We start from the raw sequence: 22,707 nt of genomic DNA, 5'->3' as shown, positions 1-22,707 counted from the left end.
GATACAAAGGCTGCTTCTCTTTGTCAACCAGATCTCCCTACTGTTGACATTTGCATCTGCTCAGAGATTTTCCTAGCCAGAAAATTCACGGGCCAAATGAGAGACGGGGGAAATTCCTCTGAGGGCTCCTGAATTGAATGTAAATTCCACTCTGATGTGGAAGAAGAAATTGCTGCTCAGTCATTCCCCTTGTCAACATTCCAGAGCTCATCCTTGTCATTAGGGCTGGCTCTTTCTGTCTCCTCTTTGTGCACACCCTCCAGGAAACTCAGAAGTAAGTTAGTTACTGGTACGACCTCTAAGCTTCTTTTATTTTATTCTTTCTTTATAAAGGAGGTGTTCAACCTTTGGGAAACAATATGTTTAAGTCAAGCAAAAAAGTTAAACATATGAAAACCATCTCTACGCATTTTCCTTTTCCCCTTCCTTCCCCCATCAACCCTTCCAAATGTCAGCCCCAATTTCTTGTTCCCAACCTTGATCTGACACCATGTGACATTCTCAGGGCCTGGAATTTGGTCTTTCAGAGCTGGTTCTGCTCCAAGTCCTCAGTGACCTTTCATTCCTTTCCTCCACACCCCTCCCAGAGCTGCCCACAACAAGGGAAACTACAGTTCCCAGAGCCAGGGAGAGAGAGAGAGAGACTATAAGAAATGACAAATGGGAGAGGCAGAGAGAGAGTCAGACTAGAATCCAGGAAAGTTACAGAACCCAGGACCAATGTGTCTGGGTCTACTTTTCTTTCCTAATCAATAATCTTCTTTCACATGTTAATTGGAAAATATTGAGATTGAGCACTAAGAAACCAGTTTTCCTTTTTTTAAAAAATCAGTTGTTTTTTTTTTTAATTTGATTGATTTGACATGTTACAATTTGTACTTGGTGTGACCACATTGCCGGTGGGACTGCTGTGGGCTCTGGGCAGTTCTCCATTAACAGCCACAGTTGCTGGGAGTGATCCTCCCTGCCTCGTCTGGGGCCAGAGCAGCCGGTGGTTGAGTCTCAGGTGTCCATTCCAGGCTGGTCCTGTTGGAGTGGAGGTCCCCCTTGCCCCCTGACCCTTGGCATCCTTGCTGTGCCCTAGATGTGAGCACACTTCCCAGGAGGGCTGCAACTCCCAGGAGTGTTTCCTCAGCCCCAGGCGGGAGGGGACGGCCAGGCTTTACGGCCTCCACCAGGACAGAGCCCATTCTGGAGGTCCTCAGCTGTTCAGTGTGGCTGGTTCATAGCGGAAGAGTTGTTTTTCTCTTTCTAACCTTTTAATTTTTTTAGTAAGGATTTCTGGGATGCTAATTATGATTTTCATTCTTAAACATACATTCAAACATGAATATCATGGATAAATATATATTGCTACTGTCACCTAATGGGTGACAGAGGAATTTAGGAACTAAGTAGGAGATATGGACCCCAAACCTGTACTTTTACTTTATTTTATTATTAATGGGATAACAGCAAGTACTTTTCCCATTAATTTGCCATTTGTTTTTGGCACTGACACATGAACAGTGAAGGACCCATCAGGGTAGATTGCAGCCCACCCGAGGCTTACCTGGCCTCTGAGTTCAGCCAAGTTGGCTGCGTCGGACACCATGCTGACAAGCGTGGATCATGCTGATGGGCAACTACAGTCACCCAGTTCCTGCTTTAATATATAATTATTAATATTATATATAATAATAAACTTTTATTGGGCAATTATTTAATTTTGTTACAGATTATTTTAAGTACTTTAGCAGTTTGGTTCACAAGGCTAAACATATTTCCACAACCTTGGATACAATATTAATTTGTGTAATAAACCCTTTCTTTATCTATACTACCACCTCAAACTCTATTACAAGTGAAATCTAAATTATCATCAAGTTCTGAAATAAGGGAATCCAAGTTTAAGAACTTGGCAGACTTTAGCTCCGAACAGAAGCCATTTTCACCTACCACCTGTGATTCAGTTTGAACCATTTTATACCATGTGTTGGCACTGATGGTACACGGATTTACATCTCAATTTTGAGTGTTCCTCTTACTATACCCTACTTTTAAATAAAAGCCCCTAATAAATTTTAGAAAGTCAAGTTTGTCTATTTATAAAATTTACCCTTTTCAAAGGTGTGTGTCTGCTCCCTATTAACTTCTTTGATTTCGGTGCTGATACAGGAATTGAATAGAAGGAAAGTTTGGAAATATATTCTCAAGTTTTCAAATTCATACTCTTATGGATATGCCAAACCCTGAAACAGACCAACCCACCAGAAACAGACAGAGTCTACATTCTTTGGCCTCTGATTTAGCCTAAGAAAATGAGGGTTCTTACACATATCCCCCTAAGATAGTATAAGTTTCTGCAGCTAATGAAAGGATTTTCTATCTTTGATTTTTAATGGATTAATTATAGCGTAGGGTTGACATCTCTGTAATAACAGGCCGTGTTTCTTTCCTCTGATTACTAACAGAGATAATATTTTTATCAATAAACAATATTTCCTGATATTTCCTAATATTTCTCTGCCAGTCAATCAGTTTTCCCCTAAGCCTGAACCCCTCTGTCATTAGGATCAAGAGAATAAGGTTTATCTCCCAGGAGAAGGGATGGGACAGGAGATGGAGATGTCCTGGGGCAAGGAAGTGAGAAGATATTATGGAGGAGACATTCCCAACCAGATAGTAACAGATGTCCTTTTAGAACAGGGAAGGAAGAGAAAGAAAGTTGGAGACATTCCCTGAGTCTTTGAAAGGTGACTCAGCACCCTTGTCCTCCACACTTGGGCAAAAGTAGGTTGTGAGAGACACTCCCGTAGAAGCCCGGAAGCCCAGGACAGCTTTCCTGCCCCTCTCAGGATGTCCGGGGATGGTGGAGCAGAAAAGGGGTCTAGAAAGACGGACCTGAGAAAATTACCTCGTCTCTTGAAGACACACCTGTGGAGTGCAGGTGACTCAGAGTTCCTGAATCCCCTGGACGAGGTGTGGGAGGTAATAAAGCGACCAATGGACCTCAGAGGCTCAGGGTTGCTGCCGTTGTGAGGACACCAGTGAATGGAGGGCAGCATGACAGAGACCTTGAACTTCAGCATCAGGTGCCTGCAGAAAACATCATCAGGACCTCATGGACAAGACCAAAAACACTTAGTGGAGGCCGTTCAGTCCCACTGGCCAGACACAGACCAAACTCCCCCTTTACCCATGCTGACATGAGAGAGGGGAGGGATGGCCTTGGGAGCTTGAACTTTGAAATCCTGTTACCCAAAGGGGGCATTTACCCTGGAAGAGTGTGTTTCAAATCAAAAGAGGAAAGCTTCCCTTTAAATGATAACCATCACTGAGAGTATATTTGAGCTACTCCCTGTTCTGAGGGTCCTCATAACGATTGCATGTGGCCTGTGATACTGGGCACCCCTAAGTCCCAGACAATCATCTGAGGCTCCAAGAGGGGGACTGCTGAGCCTGGGAGCAGAGAAGCTGGATGTGAGGGAAACATGCCCACCACTCCCAGGCTCAACATACCCCAGCAGCCACTGTCATGGGAGCATTTGCACCCCCTCCAACACCAAATGTGGAGGTCACCAAACTGGGTAAGACCAGGCGTGCACACTCAGGGAAATGTGTGCTTCTGAGACATTTGGGTTGTATGCACCATTCAACCCTGCACGTGGTTTCCCAAACCTAGTCATTTTTCTCCCAACACAGAGACAAAGAGGGAGGCCACATGGAAAGGAGCTCCATAGATGTGTTACTTTTAAAATTTTAGCTAATGATATAGAACACTGGTACTATCAAACTATTTATGTATCTTCTAAAAAACATCTAAAACAATGGGTTTAAGTTAAAATCCCCATCTACCTTCTTGATGTGGATGTAAAGTAGCCAGTACAAGCCAGGGGGTGGGCTCAAGCAGCAGCTATCACCTTCCCGATGAGTTCTCAACCAACTGGGTGCAACTATGGCCACCCACACAGATCACGCAAAAAAAACAGTGGATCTCCCCCTACCCTCCCCCTTGGCTCCTGGCAAATAAGCAAACAAGCAGCCTGTGAAATGGAATACCCTGGGGACTGGTGGACGATGTGTGATCCATCAACACTGGACATATGTTGTTACTGAAGAGTCCAGCCACAGAGCAGGACTCAGGGCTTCTGTGATGGATGTGAGACCTGGAGTTGGTAGGAAGTGGGCAGCAGAAATTGGGGTACTGTGGTGTGGCAATGAGCAGAACTGCAGCAAACTTCTGTCCTTTGGTCTCCAGTCCTCCCCCTTTCAATTCCCTTTCTGGGAAAGCTGCAGGCCCACGAATCAAGCTTAACCTCATGATGGACTGAATTTTGTCTCTCAAAAGCCATATGTTGGAGTTCCAGCCCCCAGTACCTCTGAATGGAACTGTATTTGGAGAGAATCTTTAAAGTAGCTTAATCACTATTAAGTTAAAATGAAGTCATTAAGGTGGGCCCTAATACAATCTGGCTTACATCCTTCTAAGAAGAGGAGATTAAGACACAGAAATGCACAGAAGAGAAACCATGTGAGGACACAGAGAGAAGATGGTCATCTACAAGCCAAGAAGAGAGGCCTCAGGAGAAACTAGCCCTGATGACACCTTGATCTTGAACTTCCAGCCTCCAGAACTGTGAGACAATAAGTGTCTACTGTTTAAGCCACCCCATCCTTGGTACTTTGTTAGGCAGGCAGAGCTGACTGTTACAACTTCCCGCACAGGTGTTCAGCCACTGGTCCTGAAGCCGAATCTGGCCTCTGTACACTGACACCCAATTAAATCTTGGAGACAAGAGTTTTGGGTGAAATAGAAAAGAATAGCTTTATTGCTTTGCCAGGCAAAGGGGGCCACAGCAGGCTAATGCCCTCAAAACTGTGTGTCCCAATGGAGGGGGTGTGTGTGTGTGAGTTTTAAAGTCAAGGGGCAGTGAGGTTGCTGATAAGGATTAGGGTGGGTGCAGGGCCCACATACCTTCAATCCAGAGATCATCTGGAGTCAGGTGATGATAGGCGAACTGTGACCTTCTCTGGAATGAAGAGTGCTTCATCAAGTCTTCCATTTGGTGGGGGTTTTAGTTCTGCAGAAGAGCTCAGAGATCATGTTATGTATATCCCTTGAAGGGAAACCAGGACCCTGCCCCAAGACTACACTATTGTTTCTTGACTCTTCCTCCCTTGCCTCTGCAGCCCCTCCCTTCCCTGATTAGCAACTGTTTGAACCTGCCCTTTGGAACTCAGAGAATGGGACACATAAAGGCTTTTGTACCCAGGATCCCTATAGGGTCCTGCTCGGTTTCAGTCCTTGCCCCAAGCTCTGCTCCCAGGTGACCTCAGCACCAGCCTTCTACCCCAACCATTCCTCTGCCTCTCAGCCCTTTGTGCCCTGTGTCCCTCACTGACATGGCCATTTCAAGAATGCTACCACTGCTCCAAACTTCCTTTGAAATTTCTTAACAGAACCCAAGTCGCCTTCCTTTGAACCAGCTCAGCAGTGAGCAATCTGACGCTAAGGATGTTCTGATTTTTAGAAACAGGATCACTGATTTACAGAGGCAGGAATTGTGATGGGAAGAGCCCCAGGAGTTGGGGCAGATGTTGTTAGAATCAGAAGTTCCTCTGACAGGACATGGAAAGCCCTCTCTCCAGGGCCCTTCTAATCCCATATAACAGGGACACAATGGTGGACACCAGTAAGTCTTTGTCATAGAAGAGGGTGTGGTGGTATAAAATGATGGCCTGTGTGCCCAGACAACCCACATGCAATGGTTCCAGTTGTTGAGAAAACCACAGCTCAGAAAGTTTAAACGACCAACCTGTCAGTGATAGTTAAATGGTGTTCCATTTTATATTCACTCACGATTGACCAGGCACCATATCAAGTGATTTAAATACATCATTTTATTTAACCTTCCCAGCAACCTATTGAATTTTAAATTGTTGTTATATTTTTATTGTTGCAGTTTACAGACAAGGGCACTGATCACTGGAGAAGTTAAGTGACCTGCCCAAAATCACAGAGTTAATAGGTTGCAAATCAGGGAGGACCCAGGCCCCTCGGGCTGCGAGGCCCATCTGCCAATCCTCCTTTCCTAACATCTTCCAAGCAGTACAGCTGTGTGTGGCCTGGTCCCACCTGAGCATGAGCCCTTTCACTCTCCATTCCCAGCCAGGTCCCTCCCCTCTCCCAAGGAGTTGGGCAGTTCCTATCTGGGAAGCTTCTCCTGTGTGAGAGTGAACTTTCCAGTCCCCACAGAGGCCCACCTGACCCATATTAGGAGAGAACCACTTCAAAACATTCTTGCTGAAGACATTTAAGGAGCTTTGAGAAGCCACCACTTGAATATTCAGTTTAGAAATGTTGTTAAATGTTTCCAAGAAATATGACCAAAGCCATCAAAGATTTGAATACCTCAGGGTTTGTTCCCATTGCAAAAGATGTGTTCACATATCTTGGCATTTGCAGAGTGAGAGGAACTTGTACTAAATCTGGCATCTCAGAACTTCACTATGCAAAGCTGCATCAGGGAACATTCTGTGGGAATGTTCAGGGAGCATTTGCAAATGCTCTTGGGAAATAGAGGTCTGTCTTCTATTTAAGTTCTGGTGCCTCTCAATGTGAAACTGTTTTCTGCATCTTCACCTAGGTGTATAATCTGGATCAACCTGGAGGGGCAAATTGTAGTGTTTGTGCTGTTATAGTCATAGTACAGCATTGGAATGTGAATAGAGAGAAAAAACTATAGAGCAATCATCAAAAATAGATCACTGGTAAAATGGCTGGAGATATGCTCCATATCATAAAATAGATGTTAAATATCCGATAGAGCAAAAGTTTCTCTTGACGTGATCATCCTTCTTTTGAGACCTTGGCGAGCCAGTCTTTCCAGGGTTGGCCCAAATCTGCAGACGGTGAGCCGAGTCTGTTGCCCGAGTTGCTCTGAACAGGTCTAAAGAAGCCGAGCCCTGTAGATGTGGTGGCCCATTAGGGGAGAGGGTGGATGTCTCTCCCAGAGACGCACATGGTGAATTAAAACACCCAAGGGAGCAGAAAGATGAGGTCTTTTAATGATGTCCTCCAGTGTAATGTGCAAATGTGCAGTGACGTGCTAGCTTCCCAGCTTGCCAACGAATACTGTGTGCACATGTAAGTGAATTTTCTGGAAGGAATGTCTATAGCATCCATTAATAAGAAAGTCACCCATAAATGAGTGTATGAGGGGTCAAGTGTAAAAGCTTCCTGGCAAGCCCTTCTAAAGCTAGCTTGGTTGCTCTGAAACATCTCCTAGTTCGCATGGTGTTCCGGTACCCAGACTAGTTGGGAGTCTGTACTTCCTCTGTATTGGCAGGACATCTCAGGATTTTGCTGGAAATACCCTCAGAAGACACTCAGGAGGAGGTCTGCGGGCTTCTGTGTTGCTGCCATAGTACACGTGTGGGTCATGAATCCAACAGTCACACAGTTCATCTGGTCCTTCATTTGGTGTTAGAGCATGGCCTACAGCCTCTTCATACAGGTGTGACCCTCAACTGTCTCCACAGATGATGCTGAACCACCTCTACCACTAGGAAGGAGCCACAGAGCAGAACCCTTATTATTCTGGAGGAATGGTCTGTGGTGCCTGAAAAGAATATGTGGGAGCTTCTGAGTCATTTCATCCCTCCAAAGACCCACAGGGCAGCAGAGGCTTCTTCACACAGGAGTGTCCTTCAGAGCCCTGAGATACTTCCCAGCTCAGGAACAGTAAAACTCCCAGTGAGTCATTCTCTGCAAGCAAGCACACTGTCCACACCCCTGAGGGACCACCATGTAGCCTGCGGTCACTCCCCAAGCTTATATAATTGCCCAGGAAAACTCAGAGGTCCTACAGGAACCTTGTCTCCACGTTGTGGGATTCTGGCCAAATCATTCAACCTGTCTAAGCTTCCAGTTTTCTTATCTATAAAATGGAAATAGGAAAACCCAAATGGCATGGGCCACTGTGAAGATTAAATGAGACAGCATATGTAAAGTCTTCCTGCATTAGAAGCAACTACTACATGGACCCACTGGAAGTCATGGAAGGGGTGGTGGTGTGGAGAGATGCAGAAACCCTCTGTGTCTAAGGGACAGGTACAGTGTGGTAGAGCATTTATGCTTACCATGCCCACATTGCCCCAGTGACCACCGAAGAGAAAAGTGTGTGTCCCCTTCACCCTAAAAGTCACCTCTAAGTTCTGAACACAGACAAGTAACCTGCACTCTCTTGCACACGAGAGCTTGTTTTGCCATCACAAGGCATTCTTGTTTCATTTTAGGTAATTTCAGCTGAAAGAAGGTAGGGATGGAGAAGAGAATCCCTGTTTGTGGATTCCCAGGGTCTGCTGCAGGACAGCAAGCAGGGTCCAGCACCAGCACCACTCAGACTGTGCCAGGTATTGAAGCTTCCAGGAGACCATCTCCTGAATTTTCAAGATTGACCTTCAGGGAGGAAGAAAATTTCTTGTACCTCTCTAAGTTCTTCTGGCTGGTCTAAGAATTAAACTGACATGAGACAGGTTAACTGGAGCATATTAAACAAAAGTTTAATAATATGTATACATGGGAGAGACCCAGTAACTTGCAAAAATGGCCAAAACCCTCACCTTAATACCACCTTCAGCTAGAGATGAAATAAGATGTTGGGGATAGTGGTTTGGGACTTCAAAGCGGAGGACATGGTAAAAGCAAATGTTTGTTAAACAAATGTTTGCTGGGCCCTGCAGAGACAATGGGACACACAGTGGACTCTGCTCTCTAGGCCCTGCCGAGCTTCCCCCACCACACCTGGCCCATATTCCTTGCAGCTATCTCTGGTGATAGCTCTAGTCCAGGAACAGGCCCTCTATCTAAATTCTTTCAGGAAATTAGGGGGAAGGCCAAAGTTTCTTCCTGAGTCTTTTGGGCCTTGGTTGTTCTTAGCTTGAAATAATCCGCATGTCAAAGAGATATTTTGGGGTGGCAAGTTTTGCTTCCCTACAGTCCAAAGCCAGCTGAATAAATTTTTATAAACCTCCTTTCCTGATGTCTTGGTGGAGATTTAACAGAACTGCATAAATAACAGGAGATTTCTGAAATGCAAAGTTTTCACCAACCATCCCACCAAAAACAAATGCAGTATGCTCTGACTTTGGTTCTTTATTTGTTTGTTGTTGTTGTTGTTGTTGTGATTTAAAATGTTAATTGTAGTGAATTTAGAAAATGCTGAGAGATATAAAAAAGGAATGCTGTAATTAACTGCAATCTCAGTGCTGTCAACTAAAAAAATTGCACAACCTGAAAGTTGAGAAGTATGTTTTATTCAGCAGACTTACTGAAGACTATAGCCTGGGATACAGCTTTTTAGATAGCTCTGAGGGACTGTTCCAAAGAGGTAAGGGAGGAGCCAGGGTATATAGGACTTTTTGTTGGAAAAAAAAATCAAAAGATTGCTGCTAATCACAAAACAAACAGTCAAGTTAATGATTTTAGTGCTTTTCTGTGTATCGGAAGATGCACCTTAACTAACTAAGACAACTATCCTGTTTTTCTCCACGCTAAATCCCCTCAGGGTCCACCATGGGGGAGTGGGAAATTGAGTTATTCCTGACACAAACCCTTGACAGCAGCGATTCTTAGGCCTCTTTATTTTATCACTCACTGCTTTGAAAATCTGATGAGTCATGAAATCCTCTCCCCAAAGGAAAAAAAATACACATTAGTTGTACACATGTAGAATTTTGCATACAATTTCAGAGGATGTCCATTTAAAAACTCCACATCAAGAATCTGTAGTCTTGCACAGCACAGGAAACCATAAACAAAACGAAAAGACAACCCACAGAATGGGAGAAAATATTTGCAAACAAAGTAACCTACAAGGGATTAGTTGCCAAAATATACAAATAGCTCATGGAACTCAACATCAAAACAAAAAACACAACCCAATCAAAAAATGGGCAGAAGATCTAAATAAACATTTCTCCAAAGAAGACGTACAGATGGCCAACAGGCACATGAAAAGACTCTCAACATCGCTATTTATTAGAGAAATGCAGATCAAAACTACAATGAGGAATCGCATCACTCTGGTCAGAATGACCATCATCAAAAAGTCTACAAACAATAAATGCTGGGGAGGGTGTGGAGAAAAGGGAACCCTCCTACACAGTTGGTGGGAATGTAAATTGGTACAGCCACTATGGAGAATATGGAGGTTCCTTAAAAAACTAAAAATAGAACTACATATGATCCAGCAATCCTGGGCATATATCTGGAGAAAACCATAGTTCAAAAACATACATGCACCCTAATCCAATGTTCATTGCAGCGCTATTTACAATGGCCAAGACATGGAGGCAACCTGAATGTCCATCAACAGAAGAATGGATAAAGAAGATGTGGTACATACATACAATGGAATATTAGTCGGCCATGAAAAAGAACAAAATAATGCCATCTACAGCAACATGATGGACCCAGAGAATATTATGCTCAGTGAAATAAGTCAGACAGAGAAAGACAAGTGCTATATGATATCACAAGTGAAATCTAAAAAGATGATACAAATGAACTTATTTCCTAAGCAGAAAGAGACTCACAGACTTCAAAAACAAACTTATGGTTACCAAAGGGGAAAGGTGGGGAGGAGGGATAAATTAGGAGTTTGGGATTCACATATACACAGTACTATATATGAAATAGATAATCAACAAGGACCTACTGTATAGTACAGGGAACTCTACTCAGTATTCTGTAATAATCTATATGGGAAAAGAAACTGAAAAAGAATGGATATATGTATATGTATAACTGAACCACTTTGCTGTACACCCAAAACTAACACAACATTGTAAATCAACTGTAATATAAAATAAAAATTAAATTTAAAAAAGTAAAAAAAAAAAATCTGTAGTCTACAATGAACATTGGGGTGCATGTGTCTTTTTGAATTATGGTTTTCTCTGGGTATATTTGTAGTAGTGGTATTGCTGGGTCATATGGTAATTCTATTTTTAGTTTTTTAAGGAACTTCCATACTGTTCTCCATAGTGGCTGTATCAATTTACATTCCCACCAACAGTGCAAGAGGGTTCCTGTTTCCCCACACCCTCTCCAGCATTTGTTGTTTGTAGATTTTCTGATGATGCACATTCTAACCGGTGTGAGGTGATACCTCATTGCAGTTTTTTTTTTAACGTCTTTATTGGAGTAAAATTGCTTTACAATGTTGTGTTAGTTTCTGCTGTATAACAAAGTGAATCAGCTATACGTATACATATATCCTCATATACCCTCCCTCTTGCGTCTCCCTCCCAACCTCCCTATCCCACCCCTCTAGGTGGTCACAAAGCATGAGCTGATCTCCCTGTACTATGCGGCTGCTTCCCACTAGCTATCTATTTTATATTTGGTAATGTACATATGTCAGTGCCACTCTCTCACTTCATCCCAGCTTACCCTTCCCCCTCCCTGCGTCCTCAGGTCCATTCTCTATGTCTGCGTCTTTATTCCTGCCCTGCCCCTAGGTTCTTCAGAACCTTTTTTTTTTTAGATTCCATATATATGTGTTAGCATACAGTATTTGTTTTTCCCTTTCTGATTTACTTCACTCTGTATGACAGACTCTAGGTCCATCCACCTCACTACAAATAACTCAATTTCGTTTCTTATATGGCTGAGTAATATTCCATTGTATATATGTGCCACATCTTCTTTATCCATTCATCTGTCAATGGACACTTAGGTTGCTTCCATGTCCTGGCTATTGTAAATAGTGCTGCAATGAACATTGTGGTACATGACTCTTTTTGAATTATTATTTCCTCAGGGTATATGCCCAGTAGTGGGATTGCCAGGTTGTATGGAAGTTCTATTTTTAGTTTTTTAAGGAACCTCCATACTGTTCTCCTTAGTGACTGTATCAGTTTACATTCCCACCAACAGTGCAAGAGGGTTCCCTTTCCTCCACACCATCTCTGGCATTTATTGCTTGTAGATTTTTTGATGATGGGTATTCTGACTGGTGTGAGGTGATACCTCATTGTAGTTTTGATTTGCATTTCTCTAATGATTACTGATGTTGAGCATCCTTTCATGTGTTTGTTGGCAATCTGTATATCTTCTTTGGAGAAATGTCTATTTAGGTCTTCTGCCCATTTTTGGATTATGTTGTTTGTTTTTTTTGATATTGAGCTGCATGACCTGCTTGTATATTCTGGAGGTTAATCCTTTGTCTGCTGCTTTGTTTGCAAATATTTTCTCCCATTCTGAGGGTTGTCTTTTCGTCCTGTTTATGGTTTCCTTTGCTGTGCAAAAGCTTTTAAGTTTCATTAAGTCCCATTTTTTTATTTATGTTTTTATTTCCATCACTCTAGGAGGTGGGTCAAAAAGGATCTTGTTGTGATTTATGTCATAGAGTGTTCTGCCTATGTTTTCCTCTAAGACTTCTATAGTATCTGGCCTTACATTTAGGCCTTTAATCCATTTTGAGTTTATTTTTGTGTATGGTGTTAGGGAGTGTTCTAATTTCATACTTTTACATGTAGCTGTCCAGTTTTCCCAGCACCACTTATTGAAGAGGCTGTCTTTTCTCCATTGTATATTCTTGCCTCCTTTATCAAACATAAGGTGACCATATGTGCGTGGTTTTATCTCTGGGCTTTCTATCCTGTTCCATTGATCTATGTTTCTGTTTTTGTGCCAGTACCATACTGTCTTGATTACTGTAGCTTTGTGGTATAGTCTGAAGTCCAGGAGCCTGATTCCTCCAGCTCCGTTTTTCTTTCTCAAGATTGCTTTGGCTATTCAGGGTCCTTTGTGTTTCCATACAAATTGTAAAATTTTTTGTTCTGGTTCTGTGAAAAATGTCAGTGGTAGTTTGATAAGGATTGCATTAAATCTGTAGATTGCTTTGGGTAGTAGAGTCATTTTCACAGTATTGATTCTCCCAATCCAAGAATAAGGTGTATCTCTCCATTTATTTGTATCATCTTTAATTTCTTTCATAAGTGTTTTATAGTTTTCTGCATACAGGTCTTTTGTCTCCTTAGGTAGGTTTATTCCTAGGTATTTTATTCTTTTTGTTGCAATGGTAAATGGGAGTGTTTCCTTAATTTCTCTTTCAGATTCTTCATCATTAGTGTATAGGAATGCAAGAGATTTCTGTGCATTAATTTTGTATACTGCTACTATACCAATTTCATTGATTAGCTCTAGTAGTTTTCTGACAGCATCTTTACGATTCTCTATGTATAGTATCATGTCATCTGCAGACAGTGATGGTTTTATTTCTTCTTTTCTGATTTGGATTCCTTTTATTTCTTTTTCTTCTCAGATTGCTGTGGATAAAACTTCCAAAACTATGTTGAATAATAGTGGTAAGAGTGGGCAACCTTGTCTGCTCCTGATCTTAGTGGAAATGGTTTCAGTTTTTCACCATTGAGAAGGATGTTGGCTGTGGGTTTGTCATATATGGCCTTTCTTATGTTGAGGTAAGTTCCCTCTATGCCTATTTTCTGGAGGCTTTTTATCATAAATGGGTGTTGAATTTTGTCAAAAGATTTTTCTGCATCTATTGAGATGATCATAGGGTTTTTATCCTTCAATTTTTTAATATGGTGTATCACGTGGATTGATTTACGTATATTGAAGAATCCTTGCATTCCTGGGATAAACCCCACTTGATCATGGTGTATGATCCTTTTAATGTGTTGTTGGATTCTGTTTGCTAGTATTTTCTTGAGGATTTTTGCATCTATGTTCATCAGCGATATTGGCCTGTAGTTTTTCTGTGATATCTTTGTCTGGTTTTGGTATCAGGGTGATGGTGGCCTCATAGAATGAGTTTGGGAGTGTTCCTCCCTCTGCTATATTTTGGAAGAGTTTGAGAAGAATAGGTGTTAGCTCTTCTCTAAATGTTTGATAGAATCCGTCTGTGAAGCCATCTGGTCCTGGGCTTTTGTTTTTTGGAAGATTTTTCTCATTGTAATTTTGATTTGCATTTCTCTAATAATTAGTGATGTTGAGCAGCCTTTCATGTGCCTCTTGCCCATCTGTATGTTTTCTTTGGAGAAATATCTATTTAGGTCATCTGCCCATTTTTTAATTGGGTTTTTTTTTTTTAATATTGAGCTGCATGAACTGTTTATATATTTTGGAGATTAGTCTTTTTTCTGTTGATTCGTTTGCAAATATTTTCCCTTGTTCTGAGGGTTGTCTTTTTGTCTTTTTTCTAGTTTTCTTTGCTGTGCAAAAGCTTTTAAGTTTCATTAGGTCCCATTTGTTTATTTTTGTTTTTTTTCCATTACTCTAGGAGATGGGTCAAAAATGACCTTGCTGTGATTTATGTCAAAGTGTGTTCTTCCTATGTTTTCCTCTAAGAGTTTTATAGTGTCTGGTCTTACATTTAGGTCTTTAATCCATTTTGAATTTATTTTTGTGTATGGTGTTAGGGAGTGTTCTATTTCATTCTTTACATGTAGCTGTCCAGTTTTCCCAGCACTACTTATTGGAGAGACTGTGTCTTCTCCATTGTATATCCTTGCCTTCTTTGTCATAGATTAGTTGACCATAAGTGCTTGGATTTATCTCTGGACTTTCTACCCTGTTCTATTACAGCACTATTTACAATAACCAGGTCATGGAAGCAACCTAAACCCATTAACAGACAAATGGATAAAGAAGATGTGGTACATATATACAATGTAATATTACTCAGCCATAGAAAGGAAAGAAATTGGGTCATCTGTAGAGACGTGGATGGACCTAGAGACTGTCATACAGAGTGAAGTAAGTCAGAAAGAGGAAAACAAATATCGTATATTAACGCGTATGTGTGAAATCTAAAAAAATGGTACAGATGAACCGGTTTGCAAGGCAGAAATAGAGACACAGATGTAGAGAACAAATGTATGGATACCAAGGGGGGAAAGTGTGGGGGGGATGAATTGGGAGATGGAGATTGACATATATACACTAATATGTATAAAATAGATAACTTATTATTAGTTAATAAGAACCTGTTGTATAAAAAAAATTAAATTAAAAGAAAAACAAGATCTAGCCACAAGTCTCATAACTAGTGTAAATAACTAAAGAAGCAAGAGAGTAAATGATATTTGGAGATATCTACAACTACCGTAGTACAAAATGAAAATATCTGTGATTTCTATGCTCAATATTATGTAATAACCTGTAAGGGAAAATAATCTGGAAAAGAACATACATATGTATAATTGAATCACTGTGCTATACACATGAAACCTACATGATACTTCAATAAAATTTTTTTTAAAAAAGAAGAAAAGAGAATCTATAGTCTAAAGTAAAACAGTCTTTAGTATAGTCATCATGTCTCCCAGGGGCTACAGGGGCTGATAAAACCTAATTTGACTTTCTCATCTCTCCTACTCACTCATGGAAGACCCTGGACCTGGGTTCACAGTCCTCCTGTCTACTACTCCTGCCATCTTTCTGGTGACTTGAACAGCATCCCCTGGCTGACCCATCCAACCTCCAGCAATCCAATCTCAGTTCCTCCAGTGACCCTGCCCCCTCCCGCTACACAGTCCAATGGGCCACAGGCTACACCCCTCCAGCACTCAGAGGAACACCTAAGTCATAAAGTGAACACCCCATTTCAAAACCAGAGCCTCTGTATACAGCTTTCTCCTGCCTTCTCATACATCTCCTTAGTCTATAACAGCTTTATTGAGATATAATTCATATACTATAAAATTCATCCCTATAAATGTACAGTTTAGTGTTTTTTACCATACTCAGTTAGGCCACGGTCACCATCGGGAAATTTTATGAAAAGAAATCCCATACCCAGGAGAAGTCACTCCTTGTTCCTCACTAGTATGGTTTCTGTTTCTGTGGATTTTCCTATTCTGGATATTTCATGTGAATTCTGGATTTTTCATACAATATGTGGCCTTTTGTGTCTGGCTTATTTTGCTTAGCATGATTTTTTCAAACTTCATCTATGTGGTAACATGTATCAGAACTTAATTCCTTTTCATGGCCAAATAATATTCCATTGCATGGATGTACCACATTTATTTACCCATTCATCCACTGAAAGACATTTGGTTTGTTTCCATTTTTTTTTTGGATATTATGAATAATACTGCTGTGAAAATGTGTATGCAAGTTTTTGTGTGGACATATGTTTCTATTCTCTTAGGCATAGACCTACTAATGGGTTTCCATCCTGCTTTGCATGTAGGTGTTTGCCGTAGTTATGTAATTATTCTATTGAATTTAACCATTCTCTCACTACTGGACATTTAGGGTCCTATCATAAATGAGGGAGTGGGACAGCCAGTTCATATCTAACACCTATCCCAGTTCTAAAAACTCATCCATATTTTGGAAACCACTGATCTTCCTGTGCCTTGTTGTTCACCCTGTAACTCTCCAGTTCATCTCTGGTGTGTCCATCTTCATCCTCACTTAGAATCCCATAGGGTGAAAGCAGATAGTTATTATATGTAAAGGTTACAATGGCTACCAGCTATTATGTTTTGTGCTCAGTGCTTTTGACAAGGTAGGATATGATCTGGAGACAAGAATTCCTTCCAATAGCTCTAGGATCTGCCATCACAAAAGTCCTGTCAGATTGAAGGACTTCCCCACCTCTGGGAAGCGAAAACCACTGAAAGTCAAGGTCTATGAGAAGTTCATCTATGCCCAGCAGATGAAAATCCAGATACCACAACACAGTCCAATCAGAAGCCTTGGTTATATTGTTCATTACCACAGGACCATTACCATGAACCAGATGCCAGGTTAGGTGGGTGAGGGGAAAAAATTGACCATAAATAATTGCTATAACTCTCATAAACTAAGCTGACAAACATATAAGTACACAAATAAGAATGTCACTTTTGTGGGTTGAATTGTGTCGCCCAAAATTCATGTGTTGGATTGAGGTGATGCTGCCACAAGCCACGGAATGCCAGGAGCCACCAGAAGCTGGAAGACACAAGAAAAGTTTGTCTCTTAGAGCCTTCAGACTGAGCATGGCCCTGCCGACAGCTCCATTTTGGACTCTGGCCTCTGGAACTGTGAGAGAATAAATTTTTGTCATAAGTCACCGAGTTAGCAGCCCTAGGATAGTAATACAAACATCTTTTGCTTTTTATGACTCAGTCCTCTTTCTGTTATACCCTTTGCAAGAATGTGGTTATTAAACTCAACAAGCGAAAAAAAAAAAAAATTCATGTGTTGGAACTCCTAAACCCCAGTACCTTCGAATGTGACCATATTTGGAAATAGGGTATTTAAAGAGGTAATTAAATTAAAATGAGCTTATTAGGTGTGACTTCAGCATGACTGGTGTCCTTATGAAAAGGGAGAATTTGGACACAGAAACACACATAGAAGGAAGACAATATGAAGATACAGGGGGGAAAATGACCATCTACCACCGAAGAGAGAAGCCTGGAACAGATCCTTCCCTCACAGCTGTCAGAGGAACCAACCCTGCCAACACCTTGATCTCAGACTCCTAGCCTCCAGAACTGTGAGACAATAAGTTTCTGTTGTTTAAGTCATGCAGTCTGTTACAGCAGCCCTAGCAAACTATTACAGGTCCATTAGCCATTCTATGCCTAAAAGAGAAGTGGGGAAAAAGTAGTTTTGATTTTATTTTTAAAACTAAGTTTTAAAAAATGAGATAACAGCACAAGATTCTCTACTGTTCTAGTGCATTCTTTTTTATTTTAAAAACCTGTTCTGGTGAGATGTTAGTGACGTAAATTCTGTCCAAGAAATTGAGCCCTATGCCAGCCTGAAGGAGCAATTTACAGCCCAAACGGCCTTGACATAAGACAGCTGTGACTTGTTCTCACCCTCCACCAGGAATCAGCCTCCTCCAGTAATGTCACTCTGGCTCTTAGTACATTCATCATAAACTGTTCCCTGTTGGAGGTCTTCCAAATTATTATATACCTCCATTTTAGAAGCAATATTACTGAAAACTGAAAAAAATAAGAGAGAAGATAAAAATCTTCAAACAATCTTAATCCCCTAACAAAAGTATTATTTATAGTTTATTGCGTATATCATTTATATTCCAAATACACATGTATGAATTACTTAAAATACAATTTTGTGCATTTTCATCATAGGCGATTATTTTAAAGCAGTAAAAACAGAAATGAGAAAATAAAATCTGCCCCAATTCCAACACAGACATGACTACTGTTGACAAATCCGGAAGTTCCCCCAATATGGTTTGAGTATATGCACCCATAATTACTGAGAGATAAAATGGGATTGTTTGATTTTGCAACCTGTTTTTTCACTTATTTTATCATGAACATTTTTCTCCCTTAATTAATTCTATGATATCATTCTGAATGTCTTTATATATCGATAATTCCATCATACTATCATAATGAAATGAACCCAGGCTATATGGTTGGACATTTAAGCTATTTCTCTAAGTTTCTACTTTGATGAAAAATGGTATAATGAATATCCTTTTAGATGAAATTTCAAACATATTTAAAATTACTCTTAAGATAAATTCCTAGAAGTGCAATGCTGAGTCAAAAGCTATGCAGATTTTCAAGTGCAAACATGTTTACACACATGCACCTGTTTTAGTAGTTATTGTAATTAAGCTATACAAACACTTTTGTACCCTCCTGATGTCACTTAGGAATATATCCCATGCATTGTCATACTATTACAGGCTTCAAAACCCTCACTTTATTGACCAAATAATCCATGAAGTCATTGATATCCTTCCCAATTTCATTGCATTGAGAAGCAGATAGTTACTAAATTAGCAGTCATCTCATCATTGAACTTAAGATGTAAAATATTCATTAAAACCTAATCACAAAATTAAATTGTGATTATTCAGAAGATCATACTTGTACAAAGTCCAAAGCCATCTACAGATAATATCAGGATAATTAGTGAAATAAGCAGTCACTAGATAAAAGGTCAATGTACAATAATCAATGGTATTTTTATGTATTAGAAATAAATTAGAAAATACATTTTTAATAATAATGCCACGCATAGAAGTATCAGAAAAATACCAAATACCTAGGAATAAATTCACCAAGGATATACAGGCCCATTACACAATTTACTATAAAACACTACCAATTAAAGAAGACCAAAATACATGAAAACAAAGATTGTGTTTGGAGGTGGAAGCCAAGATATTGCTGGACAGATCCATAGATTCAGTGCGATCTCAATAAAAATTCCAGCAGGTGTTTTTGGGAAATTTGACAAGTTGATTCAAAATTAATATAAGATGTATAGAGTTAATAAATGCAAACACAATCTTGAAGAACACAGTTAGAGACCTTACACTACAGACCTCAAGACTCAAAACTATAGCAATGAAGAGTGTGGCATTGGCAGAAGGAATGTCAAACAGTCAATCAGGATGAAACAAGAGAGGCAAGACATGACCACACCTCTATGGTCACTTTGGTGTATGAGAGGGGTACCACTGCAGGGCATGGAGAAAGAAGAGTCTTTTCAATAAGTGGTGCTGTATCAATTAAATATCGTTATGAAAAATGTGAGTAGTGATCCATGTCTCTGCACACACACAAATCCATTTTGAATAGATTGAAGACCTAAGTATAAAAAGGAAAATGATAAAGATTTTAGAATGTATCAAGCAAGTATTTTCATGGCCCCAGGTAGGCAAAGATTTCTTAAACAGGGCACAAGTTACTAATATAAAATAAAAGATTGATATCTTGGACTATATTAAAATTAAGAGCCTCTCTTCATCAAAAACAACCAGTAAGAATCTCATTTCATCAAAAGTTGTATCCAACAAATATATATATATATATATATATATATATATATATATACATCAGCAAACAATTGGTTTCCAGACTATATAAAAGCTTCTAAAAATAAACAGAAAAAAGACAACCAAATTAAAAAATGTGCAGTTTACTTGAACAGGCACTTCACCAAAAAATATTCAAATGGTTAATAAATATATCAAAGTTCTGCAAGTCTATTCATTGGTGGTAGAAATCCATATTGGTGGTAGTACAGCCACTTTGGAAGACAGTTTCTTATAAAACTAAACATACTTTTACTACATGATCCAGCAATCATGTATCTTGGTATTTACCAAAAGGAATTGAAAATTTAACATTCATACAAAAGGCTACACATGGATATTTATATCAGCTGTATTCATAATTGCCAAAACTTGGAAGCAACCAAGATGTCCTTTAGTAGGTGAATGGATAAACTATGGTACATCCAAATGATGGAATATTATTCAGTGATAAAAAGAAATGAGCTATCAAGCCATGAAAATACATGGAGGTACATTAAATGTATATTGCCATGTAAAAGAAGCCAGTCTCAGAATGTTACATTTTATATGATTCCAACTATATCACACTCTGGAAAAGGCAAACCTATAAAAACAGTAAAAAATTGTGTAATTTTCAGGGATTGGGAAAGAGGGAGAGGATAAATAGGCAGAGCACAGAGGATTGTTAAGGCAGTGAAACTATTCTGTATAAGACTGTAACCGTGGACACATGTCATTACGCATTTGTCAAAACCCACAGAACATACAACACCAAAAGTGAACCCTAATGTAAACTATGGACCTTAGTTAATAATAATGTATCAATATTGCTTCATCAATTGTAACAAATGTACCACATAAATGCAAGACGTTAGTAATACAGGAAATTCTAGTGGGGCAGGGAAGAGAGAATATATGGGAATTCTACTTTCAGTTTATTTAAACCTAAAATTTCTCCGAAAAATAAAGCCTATTCCAAAAAACAAATTCTCTACTCTATTAATTATCAAGAATATGCAAATTAAAACAACAATGAGCACACACAATAATAGCACACCCACCAGAATGACTAAAATACCAAAAAAACCCTGATAATATCAGATGTTGGTATGAATATAGAGCAACAAGAAATCTTATGCACGTCTGGGAAGTGTCAATTAGTACAACTATGTTAGAAAACTAGTTTTTATTAAGGTAGAACATACACACAGCCAATACATATCAAACTGAAATTCATACATATGTGCACCTGAAATAAATAAATAAATAAATAAATACTAATAGCATTATTTGCAAAGGCCAAAAGGTGGAAATAACCCCAGTGCCCCTGGCTAGCATGGGCAAATGAATTGTGGTGCATTTTTACAATGGAATACTATTCAGTGATGAAAAATAAGCTGCCACTGTTCTGCACATCAACATGGGTAATTCTCATAGACATAATGCTGAGGGAAAGAAGCCAGTCACAGGAGTCCATATAGGATAACTGCATTTATAAAACTTTGAAAAACAAGTGACACCAATATATTTTAATGAAAATCAGAATAATGGTTATCTTTGTGGTTGTAATCATTGAGGGGGGTGCTAGGGAATATGCTATAGTGTTAAAAATGGTTTACATTTTGATCTGAGCGTCTTCATTTTATACAAATTCGTTTGGCTGAACATTCATGAATTGTGTATGTGGGTATGTATGTATACTACAGTAAAATGTGTGCAGGTAACATGGTGGCCCTCATAATTTGTCATTACCTTGGCTGAAATTTGTGACTACTTTTGATATCTGATTATTTTGGCAAGGCCATAAGAGAAATGTACAACAGGTAGCTAAGTCTTGAAGGTCATGAAGAAAACAGTTTGTCTCATTAGGTAGGTAAATAAGGATAAATATCATCACAAGGACTCTAACACCCAAACTGAGGGACAAAGAAACAAAATAGAAAAGCAAAAACCCCACAATATTTTAAACCTATTTTGCCAATTTGTTGGCATTCACTCTGCTTAATAGAGTGAATTCTCTATTAAGAACTCTCATTCTTTCCTATCACTTATATTTTTTAAGGCTATAGGAAAAGAATCAATAAATAATCTTATCTCTAGTTTCTCAGAAGCAACGGTATGTGTATTTGTTTCAAGTATTTCAATTAAGAAGGCATGTGTATGAATGGTTAATGAACACATAAAAAGTTATTACAACCAGTACAACCATTGCAAACCCTACGATGGCTAAAATTAAAAAGACTGACAATACCAAGTGTTGGTGAGGGTATGAAGCTGCTGCAATTCTCATATATTGCTGGATGTGGTGTAAGATTATACAACTATTTAGAAAGCTGACAATATCTTATAAAATTAAACATACACTCTTCTTCCGATCTAAGAATTCCACTTGGAGATATGTACGTACTCTCCTTATACCCCCACCACACACAAAGAAAACAGAAGCATATATCCACTAAAAGACTTGCACTAGAATAACCATTTTATCAGTAATGGCCAAAACTGGAAACAACCAAAATCCATCAACTGTAGAATGGATAAACATATTATGTTATATTCATACAATGGAGTGGTATTTAGTAATTAAAAAGAACAAACTGCTGATACATACAACAATATAGATGAATATTAAAAACATTATGCTAAGTAAAAAAAAAAGCTGGACAAAAATTGTTCCTATTGTATTTACTAATAGACGGGAATTGAAATCAGAATAGTTGCTGGAAAAGAACATTGGAGGTTAATGCAGGTGTTCTATGTGTTGGCTGTAGTATTGTTTGCATAGGCCTATGTGCATTTGGTAAGTCATTGAACTGTGAGCTTAAGACACATTCATTCCACTGTTTGTAACTATGTCTTGATTAAAATACGTATACGTGATACACACACACATACTGCACAC

General features: G+C 39.5%; 1 long non-coding RNA gene across 1 annotated transcript in view; it reads right to left on the bottom strand.

Annotated features, from left to right (window-relative positions):
* Positions 1-19,813, bottom strand: part of LOC309665173 — a 54,836-nt gene extending 35,023 nt beyond the window's left edge. The window contains exon 1 of the long non-coding RNA XR_014266266.1: positions 13,172-19,813. This is a non-coding gene — a long non-coding RNA (uncharacterized lncRNA). The remainder of the gene's footprint in view (positions 1-13,171) is intronic.
* Between the last annotated feature and the right edge of the window lie 2,894 nt (positions 19,814-22,707).

The sequence above is a fragment of the Balaenoptera physalus genome (genome assembly GCF_965194825.1).
Source record: "Balaenoptera physalus genome assembly, chromosome: 7".
Lineage (NCBI taxonomy): Eukaryota > Metazoa > Chordata > Mammalia > Artiodactyla > Balaenopteridae > Balaenoptera > Balaenoptera physalus.
This window is presented reverse-complemented; position numbering and strand designations above follow the sequence as displayed.